The following is a 19,244-nucleotide window of genomic DNA, read 5'->3' as shown; positions in this document are numbered from 1 at the left end:
GCTAAATTGGTCTGAACCTGGAGAAAGGTACTTCTTTAGGCCTGATATGGTGAAAGAGGTCGAAGAAAAGGTTCAGAAAATTATTCATAATATGAAGAAAGCTCAGACTCGACAAAAGAGTTATGCAGGCCGACGACGACAACCCTTATGCTTTCTGGTAGGCGATTATGTCTACTTGAAAGTTTCACCAATGAAGGGTGTATCACGTTTCGGGGTTAAAGGGAAGCTTGCACCCAGGTACATTGGTCCATTCCTGGTGCTTGAGCAATGTGGACCAGTGGCATACCGACTTCAACTACCCGAAACATTGTCTGCTGTGCATAATGTGTTCCACGTGTCACAATTGAAGAAGTGTCTTCGGGTTCCTGATCGAACCGTTGAAGTGACAGATGTTGTCCTTGAACCAGACTTGACATACTCTGAGCACCCTATACGAGTCTTGGATCAAAAGGACAGGGTTACCTGGAGAAAAACTCTCAAGTTTTATCAGATACAGTGGAACCAGTATTCCGAAGATGAGGCTACCTGGGAAACTCAAGACTTTTTAGATAAGAATTTCCCAGGCTTTTTAGCCTCTTGTAAATTGTAAAACCTGTATAACTGTGAATAAAAAGATGACCCCCACATCACCCCTGCCTTGTACTAGAAATAAGGAAATAAAAGTATTCCGCGTTTCCTTTTCCATTACTTACCCTAGGACTTTTGATCTCGGGACGAGATTCTTTTATGGGGGGAAGGATGTAACACCCCTGGTGTTACTGTAACTAAAACTTGAGCATGACATCATAAGCATTGGCATTGCATATGTTTGACACACCTAGAGTGCATTCACTAGGCAAAAATTTCAAACAAGTTGTATTGTTTTAATGTTTTGCAAATAGGACCCTGGATAGGAAGCTTTACCCTAAATAGGGATTAAAGGGGCAAAACCTAACCCAAATTGAGAAAACCTAAATACTTTAGGGAAATAGTTATAAAATACCCCCAAAAATAAAGTTGAATCACATTTATACCCCTGGGATACCAAAAACCCTAATTGGAACCCTGGAAAACCCTAAAACTAAACCCTAGGGGCCTATGTGCAAAATTAGTCCACTTTTGGGCTAAAGTGCAAAAACCAAGTCAAATAAGTTTCTTAAGTCCTTTGGTTTACAAATGTGTGGACTTGAAAGCCAAATGTTGAGTTTTGGACTTAAATGCAAAATGGACCTCAATTAAGTTCTATTCTAAGTCTGAAATTCAGTGTTGAAGGCTCAACTTTGGGGCTTTGTAACTTTCAAATTATAGGATCTTTTCCCTTGGTCACCACATCAAAATTATAGCCTAATCATAGGAGAACAACTTTGCTTAAAGGTGTGAGCATTGTTGTTAAGGAAAAACTGGAGATAATCATGCCTAAAGATTGGCTGTTAGGCTGGTTTCATTCTGAAATTCAGCTATTCAGTGTAACAGGGTCAGCTTTGAGTGTGAATTCAACCATGATCTAGTGATCAAATAAGCCCAGTCCCTATAGTCGAATTGTAGATGGTATATAGCTCTACAACTTTGCTAGAGGTCACTGGATGTGTTGCCATTTGAAAATCAAAGAAAAAGTGACTTAAACTTGCTCTGTCAGTTCATCTGGCTGAATTCGCCATGGTACAGTAGACCCAAACTGAAGAAGATTACGATTCACCCCCTGCTCGTCGCCGGTGACTTTTCGCCGGGGTTGTTGACGGATCGCCGTGATTCGTGCACCATGGGCAGTGGATATGCTCGGGCGGGTAAATATCTGGCGCCCGGATTGAGCTACGGCTAAGGCCGACGTACTTCACCCTAGCTCATCGTCGGTTGGATGGCCTCGTCGCTGATAAGCTGCCGCCATTGCCCGCCACGTGCCTTAGAGCTGGGCTTCACCGCGGTGACTCACCGGATGCATGTCCGTCGATCACCGGAGCCACTGCCACGGTGAAAGCCACTTTCTCCCCGCACTGAGCTCGTCTCCCCTCTCCGGCCGCCACCGCGCCATCATCAATTCAAGCGCCACCGCCCCTGGAATCTATAAATTGAGCCCACGGTCAGCTGTGCTACATCATCGCGAAACCAGAACCCCCACTCCCACCCTCAATCGTTCGCCAGGACGCACGAATTTTGGATTTCCCACAATTGGTCCGCCGCACCGCGAAGAACAGCCTCACCACGGCCAGCCCCCTTTCCGGTCTGTTCATCCCTCTCTCTCCCTCGTTTTAGCACTTGCATAGCTCTGTGATACTTACCGAGTCACCAATTTGAACTGAGAGACCACCAATCATCGGGAACGCGATCAAACGCTCATGGCCTTCGCGGTTCTCGTGGGCAGGATAGAATAGGTCACCATTTGTGCAATTAATTTAGGGGAAATACCCTCTAGGTTATGGATTTGGTGTAGTATGAAGCTGGGCACCGGTCATGGCCCCGTTTGGCTGGTCTGCTAGCTCGCCGGAGCTCTTCCGCGCGCTGCCGTCGTCAGGGACCTCCCCTGCGAAGAATTAGAAGTTCAAGGGGTTGTCTGGAATGTGTCAGGGACTCAGTGAATAGCACTTCGGTTCTGTTTCCGATTGTTTAGAAAGGCGAGGGCTTTTCTGTAAACCCACCATCGCAGGTGCGCGCGGGCACCTTTCTCCTTTGAACTGGGCCGCTGGGCTGAAGTCAGCCCAGTACTATTCACTGGTTTTCCTTTTTCTTTTATTTCCAGAGACAAAACAATTATAAAAAAATGTAGAAAAATGGTAAAATTATGAAACCAATTTTCCTAGGTTCCTTATTTTCCCTAGAATTTAATAAAAATAGTTTTGTGATTTTTAGTGGAAATAAGAAATTTTAGGGCATTTAAAGTAGTTAAAAGTATTAGTTATGGATTTTTAGAAAATAAATGGTAAGTCCAAAAATGCCCAAACTTTTTATGGGAACTTAAAGCAATATTTAGAAGCCTTGGGTAGGGTTTGAATTGATTTGGACCATGTTTGATAACTAGAACCCAAAACCACCCCCCTGCCCTATGAACTCCTTTACCGACCCCGGAAACCCTAGGTTCTCGGAGTTCCGTGAAGGAAAGTTGTATTCAAGACTTAGATAATAAAACTTTATTATCTTCGCACTCTCATGCGCATTACATGGCATCCATTCTTATATATGTATATATATGGTTATGTTAGAACGGGAAGAAGAAATAGAAGTCACCGAAGAAAGGCACCACCACCCTCGAATTCTCAAGCAGGCAACTGCTTCTACTTCGATATTTGTGGATCCGAACCCGACTCACCTGTTAATGAAGGCAAGCCCCGGTGCATGCAACCCCTTTCCTTGTGTTTTAAATACTTTTCGCACACTTTAAGTCTAGTGAAATGTGCATTAGGTTCATAGGAGTTGCTTGAAACCCTTTGATGCATTGCTTTCCTTGGTATCCATACCTTTATAGATACTTCTGTGAAGTATCAAAATATGATTTACAAAAATGCTTAGCCCTGCTTAGATCTTGTGGATAGAGGTTGTCCTTAGCTTAGCTCGAGAAAGGATGGCTTCTACCTGCAAGAATATTTTTATTTGGAGCAATGGTGGGATCTTACTGCAAAGTTCCCTGTGATGCTCTTTCATCCTAAGGAACAGAAACAATCCTAAGGATGGAAATACTTAAATTGAGACTTGGGTTAGGAACAGGTAATGTTCTACCTAGGTTGATTAAGGATTGATGCGTATGTAGGCGTGCTGACCGAGGACCCTTTAACTGGTCACATGCCTCGTCATGGGTAAGCCTTGCCTCGGGCAGACTAAGGCCAGAATAAGATAACACGAAATGGGCGTGGAGCGGTGGCGAGAGTAGCGTGTACCCTCCGTGGCAAGAGGCTGGACGGTGGTGTATCTGTGCTCTCGGTTTGCGTGAACCTGATCTGGTCTTAAGAACTCCGGTGGCGGGTTGACATATGCAAGGGTTAAGTGCTACATATGTCGTGTGATTGGAGATCCTCAGCTGAGTATAATCGATTCGGATCGTCGTACCTTCGCGGTTATGAAGACTTGGTCACTTCCCTGCAACCTAAGTCAGGATGTGAACACTATGGATAAAAATGATATTGTATTGATGAGATGTTGAAATTAGACTAGATGCAAATAGAGTCTAGTAATACTTAATATGGCGTTAAAAGAATGAAAGTAAGGACTCACTTTAGTAAGCTACTTCTGCAAAAGTATAAGTTGATTTTTGCTAAAGCCTCTCCTTGACTCCTATTTATCCAGCATACCCTTGAGAGTCTTTTCCTTAGTCGGGTAAGACTTGCTGAGTAATTCCATACTCAGGGTTTATCCCTTCGTTGTTTTTAGGTGAGGAAGTAGCAGATTTCTGTTGCTTCTGTGCTAAGGTGGTTCCCCATGATGAAAAACAAGAGTGAAGATGCGGGAGGTCGTGGTCCTCCATAAGGAAAACTTTTGTGAAAAACTTATCGGGAGGAGTTTGTGCCTCCCTTGGTTTGTATAATATTACTACTCAGCACTCGCTCTTAGTTCTGGTCTGTAATAAAACAACTTGAGCTTGCCTTTCAAATAAATGTAAGTTATGTAATCGCTTCCGCATTTCTTTATCTCCGATGTTCTGTAATGTCTGCAAGACGGGTGAATCGTTCCTGGTAAGGTAAGTAAAGATACCGAACTTGTCGAGTAATTCAGGGGCACCTAAAGGGTTGTCTGAGGTCTGTTGGACAAGGACAACTGTATGTGGGCCTAATTACTTGGGAGGTTCCGTGACATAATCGGATATTCAGATTCTGACTATGCCGAGTGCAAGGTTGATAGGAAGAGCACATCAGGGACTTGTCAGTTTCTGGGAAGGTCTCTGGTGTCCTAGAGCTCTAAGAAACAAATATCTGTTGCCCTATCCACCGCTGAGGCCAAGTATGTTGCCGCAGGATAGTGTTGTGCGTAACTTCTTTGGATGAGGCAAACCCTCTGGGACTTTGGCAACAATCTGAGCAAAGTCCCACTCCTACGTGATAATGAGAGTGCAATCTGCCTGGCGGATAATCCTATTGAACACAGCCACACTAAGCACATAGACATCCAGAATCACTTTCTGAGATACCACTAGCAAAGGGGAGATATCGATATTTATCATATTAGCACCAAGAACTAGCTAGCCGATATCTTCACCAAGCCTTTAGATGAGAAAAGGTTTTGTAGGTTGCGTAGTGAGCTAAATGTCTTAGATTTGTGGAACTTGGATTGATCTATAGCATACATGTGTTTTTATTCCTTTGATCATGTTACTTTAAGCATAACTGTCTTTATTTGCTTATTTTTGGTGCTCAAGTTGTACAAGTCATCCCTGGACCTCACAAGTCCCTATGCAAATAATGCACATGTTTAGGGGGAGGATGTACTACAACTTGACCCCTTTGAGACTAATATGTTGCCTTGAGAAATTTTGATATAGTCTCAAAGATGGCATTGAAAGAGAAAAGGTGAACTTGGACAAAGAAGGGGCTTCCACTGCATTCTGGTATCAATGTATCTTGTCCCAAGTTCTTATCTGCGTTTTCTCATTGTCCTTGATCTTATTTGACATTTTTGTGAGGCAATGGGGTTAAAGGGCCTAATAGTTCTTCTATTTTGGTGCTTAATGCCAAAGGGGGAGAAATTAAGGCCAAAGCATCTGGATCAGCCAACCACTTGTGGATTTCAAAATTTTAGTGTTAGAATTTTTTGTGTTTGACCAAAACCCTCTTATTGCAAAAATCGTTCTCTTGTGGGGGAGAAATTCAATTATGGGAAAAGGGGGAGTTTTTGGTATTTGATCGAAACTATTATTGAAAGACCTTTTGATTTGCCAAAACAAGTGTTTTTGACATAGATATAGGAAAATGAATTTGTTTTGCGAAAATAAACCAAGTGGTGGCAAAAGTGATCCAAATATGCCAAATCCTTTGATGATTTTATTTGTCTTCAATTTGACATCAATTTGCTCTTCTTACCTCTTTTTGGATATGTTAGTTCATATTGAGTTGCCTTTTGATGTGTTGGCATAAATCACCAAAAAGGGGGAGATTGAAAGGGAAATGTGCACTTGGGCCATTTCTATATTGTTTTGGTGATTAGATGCACAACACATTATGTTTGAACTAACATGATGTTGAGCAAAAGTGTTTGAGTCAAAATGAGCTCGTAAGAGGACTTAGTGCAAAGCTATATGGATCAAGCTTAAAGGTATGTTCTGGTCACTATGTCAATTGATTTGTGTGCTAATCATATTTGTCTAAGTGCTAGGAACTCAACTAAGTCAAGTCCAAAATAAGACAAAGGAAGAAACAGGGAAAGTGCTGGACTACGTAGCGCCGGATAGTCCCGTGCCACTCACCGGATAGTCCGGTGCACGGTCCGGCTAAACTCGCTGCTCTCGGGTTTTTCTGGCTGCGTCGGTTATAATTCACCAGATGATCCACACGAGGCACCAGACAGTCCGGTGTACCAGCCGCGCAATGGCTAGTGGCCATGTCAGCGCTGGCCAACGGTCGACATGCACACCGGACAGTCCGGTGCCTGGCACCAGACAGTCTGATGCCCCTAGAAGCGGAAACCAACCAATCAGGGGATTCTTTGTCGTGTCCCGTGCGCGTACTGTTCACTGTCTGATGCACATCAGACAGTCCAGTGCGCCCACGGATAGCAGGCAACAATGGTCTTCCAAATGGAGCTTCAACGGCTCCTTGCTGCCTTGGGGCTATAAAAGGGACCCCTAGACGCATGGAGCAGTACACCAAGCCTCCATTGAACATCCTAAGACGTCGAGACTTCGCATACACACATTTGGTTCATCGTTATAGAGATTCGAGCATTTATTTGAGTTGTAACTCCGCTGTGCTGTTTCGTGTGCTCGTTCTTGTCTTTTGTGTGTGTTGTTGCTGCAACTCTCGCTCTTGTGTGTGTTGCTATTGTCCCTTACTCTAGTGTTCATTTGAGATCATTTGTGTAAGGCGTGAGAGACTCCAAATTGTGGAGATTCCTCACAACGGGATATTGTTGAGTTAAAGAGAATGGTGGTATTCAAGTTGATCTTTGGATCACTTGAAAGGGGTTGAGTGCAACCCTCGTCCATTGGGACGCCACAACGTGGAGTAGGCAAGTATTCTAGTTGACCGAACCACAGGATAAAAATCGTTGTGTCACGTGTCATTATTCTTGTGCGATTCTCTCTCTTCACTTGCATAATTGCTCTAAATTTTAATACTCACCTTGTGAAGAGCAATTAAGTGAAGAAGTTTACTCCGCTCGTACTTCTCATTCAAACTTGGCTTTAGCTTTCACTAATCCAATATTAGTCCAAGTTTGTTTTGTTGAGCTTTTTTTACAGGATCACCTATTCACTCCCTCTATGTGCTCTTACCCATCCGTGATGGAGCGCGCGTACCCCGATCTCGTGGTTCCCCTTGGGTGCCAATAGTCGCACATATGCTGGCGTCAACCTCGAGTTCTGTGGCCTCCCGTTGTGCCACTCTATGCACGCGGAGCGATTCCTCATGGAAAACACTGCCACCGTGGGGGAGCCCGCATTGCATGTCGTCGCCGTCTCCCACATGCCTTGCGGCCACTGCTGCCAGTTCATGTAGGAGATGCACAACATGACGAGCGTCCAGATCCTTGTGATCAGCAACACTACGGGCGCGGAGGGTCGCACCTCGGAGTGGCGCACACTGGCGTCCCTCCTCCTGCGCCCCTTTAGGGACGCACGATCTCCTCCCCGAGGGCATGGCCCTCGCCCTTGAGCCGCACGACAACGACCTGCCTGGTCTTGCCGCCATTGGCTTCGACCTAGTGCGAACGTCGTAACATGATTGAAAAGGCAGTCGCGACGCTGAGTGGGAGACCAGGGAGGGGGCGTTGGCGACCAATTATGCTATAAGTTGTAACTATTTATGCTAGCTGTAGAAAGGTTTTATGTATTTTTCTTACCTATTTGAAACATGTTTTGTGGACTGTTGGTTATGAGTGAATCAACATTTACGATTTATCTAACACTATTTTATGCTCAAACTTCAAGATTTTTACATTCATGAATACAACACACTCATGTTAGCTCGGTATTTACGATTAAAACTGAGAGATTTTACACTGAAAACTAAAGATTTTCTTGCTCGAACCTGGAATGCGTCCATCTCTGTACCGCCATGCCATATTTTTTGCATGCATAGTGGAAAGATAATCCCATGATTTATGGTTTTCGCTACTACCATAAAAACAAATTCTCTAAACAATTCACCCAATTAAATCCCCTAATAAAACCCCTTGATTTATGGTTACTACATGGACATGGGGTTATTGATTCGGAGTGAACGAATATTTACTCGTTCATCTATCAATTTTTATGCTCAAACTTGAGGTTTTTTATGATCATGAATACAATGCATCGAGGTTATCAAAAGCTTTCACATTGGATCAGTTTTTGACACACATAACTGTGGGATTTTATGCTCAAACTGAAGGTTTTTACGCTCGAACATGAAGATGCGTCCAACAGTGAACCGCATGCCAAACTTTTACGTGGTGTACCGCATTGCATAAATACCTACACCATATAGAATAATTAGTGTCAGTAGAAATCATAATCTGGTTCTAAAAAGTCTAGTTGCATGGTTGTTGGAGCAATCCTATATTTATGGAGGAAATAAAGCATTTGAAAAGATTTTTTTGTTTCCATGCATGTCAATCCATTTCTTTTTCATCGCACATTCGTGTCATCTTAAATTTGTGCATATGCAGTAGGAAACAGAACTTTATGCAGTGTAGCTTATTACATAAATACCTACGTCGTGTAGCATAATTAGTATCAATATATATCATTAACTGGGTCTAACGAGCCTAGCTGCATAGATGGTCTGATCGATCCTATATTTATGGTGAAAATATAGCATTTAAATAAGATTTTTTTTGTTTACATGTATGTCAATCCACTTCCATTCATCGCACATCATCGTCATTCTAAATTTCTACGCATGTAGCAGATAATAGATATGTCTTCCAATATTTTTGTGCATGCAAAATGAAAACAAATATTGTTGCATACAAGGAATGGGTGGGTGCACTACCGGAATCTGACTCTTCGTCGAGTGCTTGGCGCTTTGTCGAGTGCTTCCTATCGGGCACTCGGCAAAGAGGTTTTTGCCGAGTGCCGCACTCGGCAAAGTCCTGCTCTCGGTAAGGACGGCGTTTACTGAGAGCAGGACTCTCGGCACAGAAAGACACTCATCAAAGAAAACTTTGCCGAGTGCCAAACACTCGGCGAACGGTGGCGCTCGACAAAGGGCCATCAGTAGCCGTCTATAGCTGACGGTCGTTATCTTTGCCAAGGGTCGCGCTTTGGCACTCGGCAAATAAGCTACTTTGCCGAGTGTCCCACGTCTAACACTGGGCACAATATGCTTTGACGAGTGTCATTCTTATACACTCGACAAAGTATATTTTTATTTTTTCCTTTTCCCAACCAAACTTTTTGTAGTATGTTTCTACACTATGTAGACCTACATGTTCCGTTTTGGCACAATTATAAAAGTGTTTTCTATAACTATTAGTTTTAGTTCATTTAATTGAATTTCCTTGGAGAATCCAGATTTGAACTGCAAGTCACTTGAAACATGGAAAACCTTGCATGGAAAAATGATATCTATGGTATTTAGCACAAGTTACGACCGATTTCAGGAGCAGACTAGAATCTTCGAGCACCATGCTCACTAAACATGACAGTGAACTTGACATCAAGTTATTTAAAATTGTATAAAACACAAACAAAGTCAAAAAATCATGAAACTTGTCCACATGTCATGATATCATATTTAGAGACTGTGATAAAAATTTGAGTGTTTCGAGAAAGCTGTGACGCACTATGTGTAGAAACCTAAGTGGTCTACACATGAAATCATAGAGTTTCAATGTAGACCGGCTAGGTTTCTACACAAAGTGCGTCACAAATTTATCGAAACATTCTTAAATTTTTATCACATCCTCTATATATGATATCATGACATGTGGACAAGTTTCATGATTTTCTGATTTTGTTTGTGTTTTATATAATTTTTAAACAACTTGATGGCAAGTTCACGACAATGTTTAGCGAGCATGGTGCTCAAAAATTCTGGTCTATCCTGAAATCAGTCGTAACTATTGTTACCTAACATGGATATCATTTTTGCATTCACGATTTTCCATTTTTCTAGTGACTTGCAGTTCAAATCTGAATTATCCGAAGAAATTCAATTAAACAAACTAAATCTAATAGTTATAGCAAACACTTTTATAATTGTGCCAAAATCGAACATTTAAGTCTACATAGTGTAGGAACATCCCACAAAAATTTTGGTTTGGAAAAGAAAAAAAATACTTTGTCGAGTGTCCAAGGATGGCACTCAGCAAAGAAAATAGTTTGCCGAGTGCCACCATGGCGGCACTCAGCAAAGAAGATAGTTTGTCGAGTGCCACTAGGAAGACACTTAGCAAAGATATTTTAAAAATAGTAAACAATCTTTACCGAGTGTCCATGATCTGACACTCGGTAAAGATTGCTTTGCCGAGTGCCACATCGCGGGCACTCGACAAAGTTTATTTTAAAATTAAAAAAATCTTTGTCGAGTGCCCGCAATCTGGCACTCGACAAAGAACATTTACTTAGCCGATCCAGCATGAGACTTCATTCTTTACCTCTTAACTTTTACCACGTTGCCGCCATCGCCGGGCACGCTCTCCATGCCAGCCACCGCCCACGCGCCTGCCCTCCACGTCGCTGGCCGCCGCGCACGCTCTCCACGCCGGTTGTCACCCACACGCCCGCCCTCCAAGCCGTCGATTGCGGCCCCCGCCTCTATGCCAGCCCCCGCGGCCCGCCGTCTCGCCCGCAACCCCGCCGTCGCCCCACGACCCGCCGTCACGCCCGCGCCCCCGAGGTGATTATTGCTTCCTTCCATTTTGTGATAACCTAATTAAAGAAACCTCTTTGTTCTACGTGTATGATTTATATGAAATGATTAGGTTTGATATTAATTCAAATTTATATATGTGATAGCTAGGTATATTACATGCATGATATATATGAAATGATTATGGTGTTTGACAGAGCTAGCTAGAGACATCTCATTATAATATAAATGTAGTTTGCATGTGGCTATGTAGTTATGTAGTCTTGTTGTGTTATCTCTCATGGATTGAATATATATAGATGTGATTGTCGGCCATCGTGTCATTGAAATATGATGGATGTCAGCCATCGTGCTGCTACTTTTAATTGCAGGTTTTAGACACCTCCCTGTGCAGGGGAGGTGCAGCCAAAATTTTTTGTTATAGGCTTCTATTAATTTTTTAGAGGATGGAGGACCGTGAGTGGATGTACACGAGCCATGTAGGAAGGAATGATGTCACCCCTGAATGGATTAGAAAGACTGATGATTTCGTGGAACGAGCATATGGCGAAGCTGCTAAAGGAGCTAGTCTAGTCCCATGCCCATGCAGCAAATGTGCCAACTGGAAAAGAAAATCAAAGAAGGCCATGGTAGAACATATTTGGAAGAATGGATTTACGCCTCACTATACTCGATGGATCTTCCATGGTGAAGCGCATCGTACGAGAGAGGAGGTGGTGAGACAACGCGTCGAGGATTATGATGCTGATGCTAGGGTAGCGGATATGTTGAACGACTATCACGAGGCACAGTTCGCCGGAGGATGTACGGAGGACGAGCCAGAGCCGATCGCAAAGGTGTTCTATGACATGTTTGACACGGCACAGAAGCTCCTTCACGGCCAGACAAAGGTTTCTCAACTGGATGCCATTGAGCGTGTAATGGCGTTCAAGTGGTAGTACAACATGAGTCGAGACGCATTCGATGGCTTGTTGACGGTTATTGGCAGCCTGTTTCTGGAGGATCACGTTCTGCCAAAGTGCATGTACGAGGCATAGAAACTCTTTCATGCACTCAAGATGACGCATGAGCAGATACATGCTTGTCTGAAGGCCTGTGTGCTATTTAGGAAAGAATACGCGGAGGCAAAATACTGTCCGAAGTGTAAATCATCTGGGTTCATGGAGGTAGAATCTGGTGATGGACAGAAGAGGCAGCTCAACATCCCCATAACAATCCTACACCACCTTTCGTTCATACCGAGGATCCAGCGTCTATACCTGACCAAGGAATCCACGAAACAGATGACATGGCACAAAAATGGAAAATGATACAATCCTGATAAGATGGTGCACGCATCTGATGGTGAAGCATGGAAACACTTTGATGCCATTCACCGTGAGAAAGTCGAAGAGGCTCGTAATGTACATGTTGTGTTGGCCACAGATGTGTTCAATCCCTATGGAATGAGCACTTCCCCATACACATGTTGGCCCGTGTTTGTTATCCCAATCAATCCCCCCCCCCTCGATGTGTGCTTACAAAGGCAGAACATATTCATGTCGTTTATAATTCCCGGACACCTGGGGAATAAAATGGACGTGTACATGGAGCCTTTGATTGATGAATTGGTACGTGCTTGGGAGGAAGGGGTATGGACGTATGACCGAGCTACAAAGGCAAACTTCAAAATGCATGTTTGGTACCAGTACTCCATGCATGACTTCCAGTGTATGGGCTATTCTACGCCTGGTGTGTTCACGGTAAGTTTCCATGCCCAGTTTGCAAGGAAGCTCTTAGGTTCATTTGGTTGATAAAGGGTGGAAAATATTCGTCATTCGATAAACATCGACAATTTCTCCCTCCTGACCATCCATTCCGCCTAGATATCAAGAACTTTATGAAAGGTGTCGTAGTGACAGACCGCCCACCTGCAACGATGACTGGTGCTGAAATTCATCAACACATAGATGGGCTCGTGGCCAATCCATAAGGTGGTTTTATGGGATATGGTGAGCAGCATATGTGGACACATAAGTCGGGCTTGACTCGGCTCCCCTATTATGACGACCTGCTACTTCCACACAACATTGACGTGATGCACACTGAAAAGAATGTTGCCGATGCTCTTTGGGCAACAATTATGGACATTCCTGATAAGTTAAAGGATAACATAAAGGCAAGAGTGGATCTGGCAGCGTTATGTGATAGACCAAACCAAGAGATGAAGCCGCCTAGGGGTGGAAAGACATGGAGAAGGCCTAAGGTTAGTGCTTCTGTAACTCATCATTCCTTGAGTTATATACCTTCTCTTTGAGTTACTATAACATTGGCTTGGAATATTACAGACCCAGCTAGAAACAGAGAGGAGGGAACGTTAGGAGATGGAGGCGAGGATGGCGGAGATGTTCTTGTACATGCAGAGCCTTGGCGCCGCACAGGGTTTCACTCCAACACCTCCATTGTTCCCTACATTTGACCCTACTCAGTTCCAAACTCCTATGAGTATCAAAACTCTAGTTCTTCATGATATATATTCATCTGGTATAACACATGCAATCTCTTCTCTTTGTAGCGACAATCTGGGGCGGCATCCAACAACCCTCATGGATCGCCCAGCCCATCACCGCACCAGTCCAACCGCCCACCTTGATGAGATATTACCTTTGTTAGTGTTGTTAATACTTTGTGAGATAACCCAGTCTAAACTTGTTTGATGTTGGTAATACTTTGTGAGATACTTGAGACTTATGTTCTTGAGTGTTGGATACTTATGTTTGTGTTCGAACATGTTGGTAATGCTATGAGAACTTGTTTGATTTATGGTGTTTGTGAGATATGTGATGTTGTATATGTGATGATTATGTGATATCTGTGATGATTATGTGATATCTTTTGTTTGGATGGATGGAATAGCAAAAACAAAAAAAGTGTATACTTGTCACTTTGTTGAGTGTAACACTTAGCAAAGAGGTTCTTTGCCGAGTGTCAAGGTCATAGCACTCGACAAAGAAGGAACACCTGGGCACCAGTAAAGTTTCTTTGCCGAGTGCTACGACCCTGACACTTGGCAAAGAAGCAAGCTTTGCTGAGTGCCTCCTAATGCACTCGGTAAAGAAACTGACAAAAGGACCCGAAGGTGGCCCCTTTGCCGAGTGTAGGCTGGCGGACACTCGGCAAAGAGGGAAACTCTTTGCCGAGAGTCACCTAATACACTCGGCAAAGGAATTCTCTTTGCCAAGTGTCAACTAGTACACTCGGCAAAGGCGTCGTCTCCGTCACCAGCCGTCGTGATGACACCTTTTCTTTGCCGAGTACCGGGCAACACTCAGCAAAAGACTTTGCTGAGTGCCCAATAATAAGTACTCGGCAAAGAAGCCATTGCCGATATATAGTTCGCCGAGATCTCTTTGCCGAGTGTCACACTCGGTAAAGCCTTCGTCGAGTGTCACACTCGACAAAGCCTTCGACGAGTGTTTTTTGGGATTTGCCTAGTGCTTTAGACACTCAGCAAAGAGCCTGTTTTTGATAGTAGTGGGGCTGAAGACGGCCAGGCCAGTAGGGTCCAAAAGCTACTGAGGCTTACTGCAATCATTGTAAGACCAGAACTTCTAATATCCTTACCATATATATATAACCGTAGCCTTCGAACAAAAGGAAGGAAGTGGTCAAAGGTATCATCCGGTTAAACCTGACCACATTCGTATCCGGACGATACATTAGGTGCAGTGGGCCACACACCACGTAACTGCATCAATCGTGTTGTTATTAATAGTGCCATCGTCTTCACCGCCTTGCAAGGTGCAGTAGCTTTGATTTAATCACCACTCGCCTCATCATGGGATCCTCACCACCCGGCTCATTCGATTGCCCGCCTGCTTCATCGTGTTGCCTCATTGCCTGCCCGCTAGATGCATCTCAGTGCTTCCACGAAAGACTTCTTGCCGCTGGTGACGAGAAACTTGGCTGGCCTGTGCATTGTTGAATTAATGTGGGCCTGGCCCATATTAATATTCAATAATAGTCAATACTAAAGGCCCACTTTAATGCTACGGTGTACTAGTACTTTAGTACCATACCAGAAGTTCAAGTGACAATTCACTCAACTTAAATAGGTGGGCTATCGGTGCATCTATTGAGAAGCTAAGAAAAGAATGAAGGACTGCCACACGCGCGCGCGACGCCGACTGGGCTAGGCTGTGGCCGTGGTAGATCGAACCTTGGTCCGAATATTCCTTCCTAACGGTTGCGCATTTTGCCTAGAGTAACGGATGTCACTGATGGCGACCATTACTGTCATTGATGGTAGCTATTAACGGACATCACTTGTGGCGACCGTTACTATCATTGATGGTAGCTATTAACGGACGTCACTAGTAGCGATCGTTACTGTCATCGATGGCAGCTATTAACGGACGTCACTGATGGCGACCATTACTGTCTATTGGCCTCCCTCTGTGCGTCTATATATACGAGGTGGGGAGGCTGCTTCTGGTCACGACAACAGTATGAGAGAACACATGACATTCTCAGATGCGTTGCATACAACCCATCCCCATCCCACCTTCTATGAGCACAGATAGTGTGGGAGAGCAGGCCTCCGAAATCGCTATCCGCGAAGAGACACTTGCATGGGTGTGCGGGCGATCAGGTTTTTAGGGAGCGTACTCACGACTACTCGCTTCCTACGCTCGTCGAGCGCTGATCAAGTTCCTCGCGTCGGTGTCGTTCGAGGGACTGCATTGCGTACATCTGCCTGCATCGACTGCGTACGACTACATCGAACATACACACGAGATGTCTCATGTGAATAGAGCCACTGATGCCTTGAGCATCGGTCCCTCCGCGGGGTACAATCTGTTCTTTGTATTTGTGCATATTTTATTGTTGTTTACTGCTTATGGGAGTAGTGATACACATATGCACATACATGTCGTCACATACATCACTGTGATTTTCTGGATTAAATTAAAACTGAAAATGCCTATTTCTCTAACAATCCAAAAATCTGATATTAGGCATTTTTTGTTAGTGGTTTTGCTACTGCATTAAAACCAAGTGAACCTTTTGATGGGACATTTTACAAGAGGTGGCGTAGTAAGATGATACTATGGTTGACTTTAATGAACTGCTATCACGCTGCATAGGGGAAACCCGAACAGTTCACTCTTGAGGAGAGAATGTTCGACGTTGCCAATAACCTGTTTTGAGGCGCCGTGATCGGCGCTCTTGCCAACAAGTATGTTGATTCTTATCTAACATGCACATCTGCAAAAGAGTTATGGGATGCATTAGATGAGAAGTTCAGTGTTTCTAATGCTGGTAGCGAGCTGTATATCATGAAGCAGATGTTTGACTACAAGATGGTTGAGAACCGTCCTATAGTTGAATAGGCTCATGAAATACAGGCATTGGCTAAGGAACTCGAACAGTTCCTACGTGTCTTGCCTGACAAGTTCGTGGCTGGCGGTATTATCGCTTAGTTGCCACCTTTTTTGATAGATTTTGCTACCACTCTAAAACATAACAAACAAGAGTTTAGCGTGGCTAAGCTTATTGGGTCTCTTGATGTTAACGAGAGGGCAAGAGCAAAAGACACTCATGGAAAAGGAGTTGAGACTTCTAGTGCCAATATGGTACAAAAGAAGAACTCCAATGTGTCACATAATAATAAAAGAAAGAACAAGCAACAGAATGACACGAAGCCCAAGCAGGTAGCCTCGTTTAAAAAGAAGAACAAAGGAGCTGGTTGCTTTGTTTGCGGCAGTACTGATCATTAGGCAAGCGCTTGTCTAGACCACAAATTTAAGCAAGAGAAAAAACCAGCTCAAGAGAAGAAAACAGCAAACATGGTTGTTAGCGAGACCGCAGAAGGAACATCGGGGTATGGTAATCTTTTACATATTGTTGTTTTACTGTGTGAGTCCCCTGAGTGGTGGTCTGACACTGGTGCTAACATTCATGTGTGTGTTGATATTTCTTTGTTTTTTCTTATCAGTGCAAAGGGGCTGGAGCCTTGCTAATGGGGAATGGATCACATGCGCGTGTTCTTAGTGTTGATACAGTCATTCTGAAGTTTACTTCGAGAAAGACGGTGTGCTATTGAAGAACGTGCAGCATGTCCCCTTCATCAAAAAGAATCTTGTTAGTGGCTCGTTGCTATGTCGAGATGGCTATAAACTTGTGTTCGAGTCCAATAAATGTATATTGTCAAAGTATGGGACATTTTTTGGAAAAAGGCTATGACAGTGGAGGCTTGTTCCGCTTATCTTTGCATGATGTTTGTAATAAGTGTGAACAATGTGGTTTCGAATGGTTCATATATTTGGCATTCAGGACTTTGTCACATCAATTTTGGTTGTGTGTCGCAGTTAGCAAATTTAAATTTAATCCCAAAATTTAATTTAGTCAAAGGTTCTAAGTGTCAGGTGTACGTGCAATCTAAGCAACCTCGCAAGCCTCATAAGGCTGCGGAGGCGAGGAACTTGGCACCACTAGACTTAATTCATTCCGATTTATGTGAGATGAACAAAATATTGACTAAGGGAGGCAAACTATATTTTATTACTATATTTTATTTAGTCAAAAGACGAAGCTTTGCATTATTTTAAGACCTACAAAGCTGAAGTGGAAAATCAACTCGAGAGGAAAATTAAATGGTTAAGGTCTGATCGTGGTGGAGAATATTTTTAGGTGATTTTTCTGATTTTTGTGTGGAACATGAAATTATTCATGAGAGGACACCGCCATACTCACCACAATCCAATGGGGTTGCTGAGAGAAAGAACCATACTCTAACTGATTTGGTTAACGCCATGTTAGAGACTTCGGGACTATCTAAGGAATGGTGGGGTGAGGCGATCTTGACAGCGTGTCATGTCCTGAATAAAACAAAACAAAACTATATGCATATTATTTACGGAATAATTGATAAACATATTATATGAATGTGAGGTGTGACCTATGAGTTAAACTAATGATTAATGAATTATGTCTATGTGTTAAATTGGTTTATGCAAATATATTTGTGGGTTAAACTGATAAACATATATGTGAATTATGAATTGATGAGTGATGAATTGTGATAATTTGGTGTTACATTGACATGGTTTGTGAAACTATGAGTATAATTACTATTTTCTATTGTTAAATTAGTTTAAAATTATCTAAAAATTAATTATTATGTACATATTATTTTTTTTGCTCTGGATCGCGAGCTAATGAGCCAGCTCGAGCTTGTAAACGAGCCGAGTCGAGCTGATTTTGTGGCTCGTTAGCTTAACGAGCCAGCTCGAACTTGGATGAGCCGAGCCAAGGTGACTCTTATCCAGCGCAGCTCTAGCAGCACGAGAGGCCCATGGCGTCCTCGTTAAGATGCACGTCGTACGATGCGATGCAACTCTACATTGAAGTGGCCCACCACATGTGGGGAGAACTGCTTACTACATGCTCGTCTCCATCAGTGTATTGTGAAATTTTTTGTTGTTTTCTTTTCTATTTGGATTGGCAGTTAATCTTACCCTTTCTACTTTTCTATTATCTAGAAAACTCAGATGATTCTTTCAAAGACAAGCAAATCAGGCTTGTTCGCTGCGGCTTGCTGCAGGTTTAATATGGCTGTGGTTGTGGCTTCTATAATATTTTGTCTCTTTGGTTGCAGCTACAGCAGTCCGAACAGCTACAGCAGCTACGGCTGCCAACCTGATGAAAGTCTCTGTAACTTCACAAGGCATAAATCCATACATATTGTTTCGTTCACCAAACTATGCTTCTAGCTATAGTTGACTCTAGCAAAAGATTATGACTGATCCTAAAACTAGAAGGGAAATAAGCCTTAAAGCCATTTCTATATTTATTTGGTGCTTAATGTCGGATACCTGAGAACAGGATACCCAAAGAAGGCCCAAAGGCCTCCCAAATACGGTCCACTAACCGGTCGGCCCACCTGCCAAGCAGCTCGGCGTGAAGGTACAAAAGGCCTCCTAGTGATGGCTGCCAAGCCGACCGGCCCGCCCGCCGAACAAATACTGTCGAGCAACCCTGTGAGGCAGGGCTGCCGAGCAACCCAGCGAGATAGGGCTGCCAACCAACCTGCCCGCCGATCAACCCAACAAGGCGACAACCAGCTCTCAAGCGATCATCTGTACTGAAAGGAAGAGCCGACCAAGTACTATCAAGCCACGTCGTCACAATGCGACAGACCATCACCGAGTCATGCCCAGACCGTGGAAGCGGTACCTAAGGGTCTCTATCAAACACGATCTCGGGTACGTATCCCCGCTGACCAGTGGGACCAGACAACTCTAGCCACAGGGACCTTATCATCAGGGTCTCTACAGTGACCCATATGCCGGAAGG

Source organism: Zea mays, chromosome 2, assembly GCF_902167145.1.
Source record: "Zea mays cultivar B73 chromosome 2, Zm-B73-REFERENCE-NAM-5.0, whole genome shotgun sequence".
Taxonomy (NCBI): Eukaryota; Viridiplantae; Streptophyta; class Magnoliopsida; order Poales; family Poaceae; genus Zea; species Zea mays.
This window is presented reverse-complemented; position numbering follows the sequence as displayed.